The sequence below is a fragment of the Myodes glareolus genome, chromosome X, assembly GCF_982192425.1.
Source record: "Myodes glareolus chromosome X, mMyoGla1.1, whole genome shotgun sequence".
In the NCBI taxonomy this organism is placed as follows: domain Eukaryota; kingdom Metazoa; phylum Chordata; class Mammalia; order Rodentia; family Cricetidae; genus Myodes; species Myodes glareolus.
In genome coordinates this window covers 9,393,732-9,401,913 of record NC_142053.1, presented here as the reverse complement: position 1 = coordinate 9,401,913, position 8,182 = coordinate 9,393,732, and the positions used below count along the sequence as shown (strand labels likewise).

At 44.7% G+C, this 8,182-nt stretch overlaps 1 pseudogene; it reads right to left on the bottom strand.

The window, feature by feature from the left end:
- Positions 1-738: 738 nt before the first annotated feature.
- LOC125415350 (natural resistance-associated macrophage protein 2-like) lies at positions 739-7,257 on the bottom strand (annotated as a pseudogene).
- Between the last annotated feature and the right edge of the window lie 925 nt (positions 7,258-8,182).

Genomic DNA, 8,182 nt, shown 5'->3' with positions numbered 1-8,182 from the left:
CAATGTCTCTTGCTGAATCTGTAGTTAGGTTGGCAGGCCTCGATTACTCTCCTATTGCTGCCTCCCTTCCTTCAATGCTGGGGTTACAGGTTCATCCAACCCCATGCCCATCTTGGGTCCTGAGGATTTGAACTCAGATCCTTATGCTTGCTGTGCAACCACTGAGACATTTCGTTTCTCAAACATACCATACATACATTCTTTTCAGGAATTAAATATTGGATCCTTATAAAATCAATGTAAATAAAAATTCTAGGTATTAAAGACTAAAATAAGTCAGGCATGGTGGCACACACCTCAATCCCAGCACTTGTGAGGCAGAGGTAGGCACATCTCTGTAATTTAAAGTTTTATATGGGATGAAATAATTGAAAATTATTATTAGTTTGAGGTCAGGCTGGTCTACAAAGTGAGGTCCAGGGGAGCTAGGGCTGTTTCACAGAGAAACCCTGCCACAAGAAAACCCCCTCCTCCAAAAAAACCCTTAAAATAAATTAATGATTCAAAATATAAACATCTTGTTGAGAACAGAATGCAACATTAGGATGCCTGCTTGTCATGGCACCACCTTGTGTTTAATCTCCAATACCAAAAACAACAGAAAAGAAATAGAATTTCAGAAACAACTGATTTAACAATGCCATATGAACTGCCTCAGTAAACTGGATTGGGGATCATTCGTTTCTAAAAGGCAGTTAGCAATACCTATGCACCCAGATACCAATGCCCCTGCTCCCTTCACAATGGACTCACCAGGTAGAACACAAAGCTCAGATAAGCCATGCTGATCACCGCAATCACCACATACAGTGCCAAGTGCCCTAGGTCCTGGACATAAACCACTACAAAGTACATGTTGATGGAGCAGACGATAAGGACCAAAATTTCACCAGCGATCCTCCAGCCTCTGTGAAACAAGGGGCATATAAGTGTGCAATAGTTCAACCAAGCCACAGACAGAAAAACAACCTAAGTCTCATGTGGTAAATGGAACACAGGTTGAGAAAAACGTAAGAGGGTCAAAATGAGTGATAGAGCAGAAGGGGGAAGGGCTGGAGTAAATTGAACCTAGCATTTAACTATCTATCATTAACATATGCACATGAATGACAAGTACATGTGTGGGCACACATGCTATAATATGCATGTGAAGGTCAGAAGAACATATCTGTAGAGTTATTTATTCTTCTCCTTCATCCTTCATATGAGTCCCAGGGATCGGACTCAGGTTGTCAGTCTTGTGGAGCAAGCATATTTACCCACTCTCTGGCACAGAAATCTAGCATTTAAGACCCCAGAAATCAGCAGGTCCTGCCAGGTGGTGGTGGTGCGCACCTTTAATTCCAGCAAAGGCAAAGGCAGGTGGATCTCTCTGAGTTCAAGTCCAGCCTGGTCTACAGAGCATGTTCCAGGGCAAGCTCTAAAGCTACAGAGAAATCTGGTTTCGAAAAAGCACACTCAAAAAAACAAAAAACAAAAACAAAAACAAACAAACAAACAAACAAAAAAAAACGGAAAAGGCAAAAGAAATCACAGCAGGTCCCGGAAACGCAGAGCCATTTCATTAGATATCAGAACATGGTCCAGGAATGGAGTCAAGACTAGAGTCTTGTGACCTCAATTTCAATTTCTCCAAAAACAAGGCTCTGTTCTTGGAATGTGTTTTGTGTCATCCTGCCTTCCACCCAGGTGCAGTGGACAAGAGTAAGTTGCCTTCAAGTTACTCATTATTGCTTGCTATTGTTATTCAATTAAATGTTTAAGCTCTCCTGTACAGGCCTCTTTAGGAAAACAAGTTCTTGCTACATGCTGCCAGTCCCGTGAACTCAGAGAACTTCATACGCATGACTATCTTAGCCCTCAGAGTATAAACTGTCCAAGGCTCTGAAGAAAGTTGACTATTGCAGGAGACTTCAGTCTGCCTCATTTATCAGCTCCACTCTCCTAGGTCACCACTGCCTCTAGAGTGGTGACAATTTGAGATCCTGGGACCCTAACAGGTCACATGAGCACCTGCACTGATTGGTTTTAACTGCCAACAGGACATAGCCAAGAACCACATGGGAAGGTAGTCTCAAAGGGAAATTATCTATACCAGGCTGGCTTGTGGGTACATCTGTAGGGATGATGCAGAACAGCCAGTCCATTTAGGATGGCACCATTACCCAGCCAGTGTATCTTCAACAATATAAGAAAGAAGCAAGCTTAAGGCAAACATGCAGGCAAGGATGTGTTTATCCCTTGTTCCTGACAGTGCACGTGATAAGACTATCTGAGTTCTGCATTGACTTCTTCCAGAAAGATGGACAGTAATTTGGATTTGTAAGCCAAATAAACGTTTCCACCCCTGAACTGCTTGTTGGCATGTTATCTGTCAAAGCTGCAGAAATGAAACTAGACCATATCCCACATATCCCTTCAAGGTGTGCACAGAACATATTATCAGAGTGCACAGAATTCAAACCTCAGTCAGAGGGTGAAGAGCTAGAACAGGAAAGTGTGAAGCAGCTCTCCTCCTTACTGTAGCTCACCCTCGCCAGTGTCTTCATGACCCAAGAGGAAGCAGTTAGAAACTGCTCTGGAAACACACAGCTCTCCTAGAGAAGAAATTTCTGACTGGCCTGCTGGATAAAAAGTCACCTCCTGTATCCTCCTGGGGAGGGTGACAAGTATACTCACATTCCATTGGAGAACTCATTCATCACTGGCCGCAGGTTGGTAAAGGTGAGGATGGGTATGAGGAAGGGAAGCTGTAAAAACCAGATGGAATTAGGTGGGTGCATTAGTTTCATCGCTGATGCTGTAATTAAACACTGATGAGAAGCAACTTGGGGAGGCCGTTGGGGGGTTATCTGGCTTATACTTCCAGGTCACAGTCTATTACCAAGAGAGTCAGGGCAGAACCTGAGCAGACACTTTGGAGGAATGCTGCTTATTGGCACTGGCCTGGCTCTGGTGTGCTCTCTCCCTCCACATCAATCATGGAAGCTATTCTTCAGTTGAGGTTCCAGAGTACAAGTGGTTACTGCACCACACAGACACCAGCACTGCTCACAGACAGGAGTCATAAACCCTATCTCATCTGTGCCATGGTAATAGCTGTTCCTATCATCTTGCCTTTGCCAAACATTATTTTTAACCCATCACCATGATCCTAAGTGCCTTTGTTTAAACACAAAAGACAATGCACTGGGGGATGGAGAGATGGCTCTGTGGTTAAGAACACTTTGTTTGCTGCTCTTGCAGTGGACCGAGGTCAATTCCCAGCAGCTGCATGGCAGCTCACAACTGTCTGCAACTCCAGTGCTAGGGGATCTGATGCCCTCTTCTGAACTCCGCAGGTTCCAGGCAAACACACATTGCTCATATACACACAAAGGTAAAACACTGATACATGTAAATAATAATGCATAATCTTAAATAAATAAATAACATATTGGATGTGACTTGTCTTGTAACCTCCCCAGGAGGTAGTGGTGCCCTCAGAAATCATTTAATGATTTACCCTTGCTGCATTAATGAGCTACAGTGCTGTGCATTTTTATGTATTACTAAGTTACTTATTTATTTGTATGTGAGAAAGACAGACAGAAACTGAGTAGGGAGAGAGAGGAAAGACAGACTGACAGACAGACATGCCCATGCTGTGGGTGAATATGGAGATCAGAGGACAACTTTTGGAGACAGTTCTTTCCTTTTCCCACGTCTTCGGGGGAACAAATTTAGGGATTTACACTTGTACAACTGCACAGCTAGCTCTGTATCCACTGAGCCATCTTGGTGGCCTCAAACTTGTGTTTTATATATTAAGCAGAGCTCATTACTTCCATTTAATGAACTTCCTTTTCCTTCTTCTCACTCACCCCTAGTACCCAGCCTTCAGCATGAGCTTCCCCAGCTGCCTGCTTACCTGTAAGCTCTCAGAACATTCAGGAAGTCATTCATCCCTGGTAGATGTTCTACATCTTGGAAGACAGCAACAAGGAGAGTGGGGATAATGGCAATAGAGAGTGTCAGAATCACTCGGGCAAAACGTGACCATCTTAGGTTCAGGAATCCCTGGAAGAAAGCATGGGGCCTGGTGACCACATGTGACAGGAGAGAGAGATACTTGGTGAAGTCAGGGAAAGCTGTAAGTCATGGAGTTAGACTCTCAAACGCTGTGCCACCTCCCTGTATTCAACCCCAGTACACACCTCCATAACAAATTGGCCGGAATAGGTTCCTGCCATGGTGGCGCTCTGTCCTGCAGCCAGGATCCCCACTGCCCAGATGTAGAGAGCCGTAGACCCAAAATAACATCCAAGCACAACACCCTGGGACAGGGAGAGAGATAGGAGCCTGTGAGTGCTTAGAAGACACCTGGAACAGTGGCCCTCTGCAGCACCTCCCTCTCCTCATGAAACACCAGCACATCTAGTGCTGCACTGGACACTGCTAGGCAATGAGACTCGATGCTGGTGTGATCCAGAGGTTCCACCTGACTGCTGGGCATCCCTTCATCCCTCCTCCAAGTGCTCCTTCATTTCTAACCTTAAATACTAAAGAGACAGAACCCCGTACTTCCTAAAGCCTGCTCCTTAATGCACTCTCATGAAAAATGGAGGGAGCAGCGCAGACAGTGAATTGTGTGGGGAATGTAGGGTACATATTGTGTTCTTGGGGGTCACAATGGAACCAACATGATGGGTCCAAGAGGACCTAGGAATGAACACCTCACTAATTCACCTGTCATTGCAGTCACTCTCTGTACACTTTAAGGTGTCCTCCTGAGTTTGAGTTGCTGCTGAGTAAGCTACCAGTTCATTTTCTACCCTGTTCCACAGAACCCCAAATGTACACCTTGCCTAGGGTGTCAGAAATAAAAGATTCTCAGAGGAATTATGCTCAGATCTGAAATGAACTCTCAAAAATGAACTCTCAAACACTTACCCCAAAGCAGAGACTGTAAACCAGCATGCTTACCCCTTTGTAAATGTCCACAGCCAGAGTTGAGTTGTCATTAGGAAAGAGGTCAGTGTGGGGGTTGTTGCTATTCCTACAGACATTAACCTAAAGCCCAAAGTAGTTTTAGAAATGAGAGCCAGATAAGAACTCCTCTATTTGTCTCACCAAACTCCTCTATTTGAGATAAGCAGAGGAGGCAACCCAGCCCCTGTGCCTCTACCTGCAGCCCTCCCCCAGGCCTTTTATTCCCTCCAGCACCAAAGTGTTTACTGAGCCAGAGTTTGCAAGGCAATGTGCAAATGCTGGAGCACTATAAATGCAAGTAAGGAGAGAGAAACTTTTAAGAGGGCTAAAGGGCAGTCTTCAGGGAGCTGAGCTAGAAAAATCCCAAACTTGAGGCCAGACTGGGCTGCAAAAGTAGAACTTATCAAAAAAAAATAGATTAAATGAAGAGCATGGTGATGTGCAAGCTTTTAATTCCAGTACTTGGGAGGCAGAGGCAGGTAGGTGCCTGGTCTACAGAGTGAGTTTCATGCCTCCACCCAAGACTACACAATGAAGCCCTTTTTTCAAAAGCCAAAACCCAAACTGATAAGTAAAAATTAATACAAAAAAAAGGCAGCTCCGCCATTGCAAGAAATCCAATTAGGTCAAGTCAAACCAAATCAAAATGCCCCTTGTTTTATTAAGAATGACACTCTCGGGTGGCCGAGCGCATGGAGGGGAGACAGGACAGCAGGGAGCTCATGCAGACCAGAAGACTATGTGAGACCATGTGTTTCTCCTCTGGGAGCTCACTTAAATACTCTGTGGGGTTTGTCTTGACATGCTGGAATTTGGAGTCCAGAGCAAAGCAACTCCCAGGCCAGGGGCTGCGGGCTATGCTCCCAAATAAACACAAATCAAATCAAAACAAAACAAAACAAAACAAAAAAAAGGAAAACAAATCTGAAGACTTCAAATGTGAGAGGACATCAGCACCGAGAGGACCTCAGTCAAAGAACCAGGGTCAAGAGGTCCTGTAGACATAAAAGATGACCAAAACTAGATAGCAATGAGGGCGAGCAGCTCTGTGATAGAACACCTGCTTAGCATCATGCACAAGGTCCTGAGTTCAACCTTGGCATCTTAAAACATTCCACAATAAACAAAAACCTCAATGAAAAAAACAAACAAACAAAATTGATGTGAGAGAATTAAAAATGAGCTAAGCTCTGCCCTGTCAGGCAAGGCCCTCCCTGTCAGACTGTCAAAACATGCTTCCTTTCTGCTGACTCCTCCTGACCTTTCTTCAGCACAACCATCAAGACTAGCAGACACACAGGCAGCAGTTAATAAAAAGGAAACAGAAATAACAATGGCCAAACAGCTAAGATGTTACACCTCTATGATATAAGGAGGCAACTGTGAGTCCAGTGCCAACTCTTCCAGCTCACCCCCGGGAATCGGTGGGAACAGACTTCATAGCCCCACACCATAGACTGGCTGGTGTGTAGACTGGAGGAATAGGAGGGGCACCTAGACCTCAGGTAAGTTTCCTTGGGTTCAAAGTCATAGCTTTTTTCTGTCCCCATTCAGGCATGCAGTTCACCTGGCGTCCACCACCCACAACCCTGGCTTACTTACCACCTGCTTGTTGGTTTTCCAAAAAAAAAAAAATGCTTCAGCAAAGACCGAGATGACAAAGACATTGATGATGAAGGAAACAAAGAGCGCGATGCAGAACTCAAAGAAAAAAGTACTTGTTGGCTTCCCGGACTTACTGCTTATTGGCCCGGTTTACCTGTCTAGAGAGATAAAGGCAGCAGTCATTAGTTGCAGAAAGTTTCTTTGTAACAACTCAGAACTTTGGAGTCAGCTGAAAGATTAAGAGGGCAAACAACTGGCTAGATGAAACAGATTTTAGCTCACTAAACTACAAATTACTCCACAGCCTTTGACAACATTGCACAACGGCCAAATGGGCAGCCAACACCCAGGTTGAGCTCCCAGAGACTATCTCAGTTCTAAGTCTAGTGGACTAGTTATCAAGTGTCTGACCTATCTCAGCCAAGCAACACCTGACTTACTGGGAAAGCCCTCCTTATCTCTGGACCTCAAGAATTCCAGACCTTTTATGAAGAACACTAGCCCAGAATTTGAGGATCACTTTTCCTGGTCTATTGATGATAAACACAGACCCTCCAGGCTTAGAAATACCATGCTCCTGAGGACCACAGCTCCTACAGAGCTCTAGCAGACAGAAACTAAGCTTGTGTCCTTTGTACTTAAAGGATGGTACATGTTGTGTGACATGATGACAGCTCCCACGATGCCCACAGTTCTTTCTTTGGAGTGCTACAGCCTGAACAGGACGGCACGAACATGTCTCTGAGCCCTTGGATCTGGCTGGGCTTCACTGTAATATACTACACAGCAATACAACACCTATTAGCCTTTACCACAACATGGAAGGGGAAGAACAGCACTAGGGACACTGGCATCCTTCACTCCTTTACTCTCTGTAATAACTGCCTGGAATAGGAATATGGAATCATGAACATGAATGTGCTTAGTATGCATAAGACCCTGAGTTTAAGCACAGCATCATTAATGAATGATGACAAAGGGCTGCTGTGGTCAGAATGGAAACTGCCACAGGCTCATGACTGACTCAAGTCCCATTGTACTTGTACAATTTGGGGATGTGGTAGAAACTTTGGCAGGTGGAGCCTCCCTGGAAGAAGTAGATGAGTGGGGGCAATCCTCCTGGACCTAGCCATGTCCTGAACCTTCGTGCTTCTGTCTGCACTGAGATAGAACCTTCAATAGCACATCTCCTGCTGCCAGGGCATTCTGCCCAAGAAACTACAGGTAGCCCGAGCACTCTGAAGCCCCAGTTAAGTAGAACCTTCACCTCCTGTTACTTTCATCAAGTATTTCATCAAGATAACTAATACCGGGGCTTGCTATCAGCAGTCAGGGGACTTAGGACTATATATTCTGAATATCTTACATTATAATTAAAATGTACAATGCAGATATGTAGAGAACACAATGTTCTGAGGAACCAAACAGACTAAAGGTCTTGGTGGTATTTGTGTCTCTGTAACTGCTGATACAGACCCAAAAACAGTTCAGTTCTTAAATCCACACTCTATACACTGTTGTTCACCTGCTCATCTAAGAACCTCCTCTGCTTGCCACCCATGTGCTAGGAGTGGGTCATTCCTTAACACTACCCACCCAAACTTCT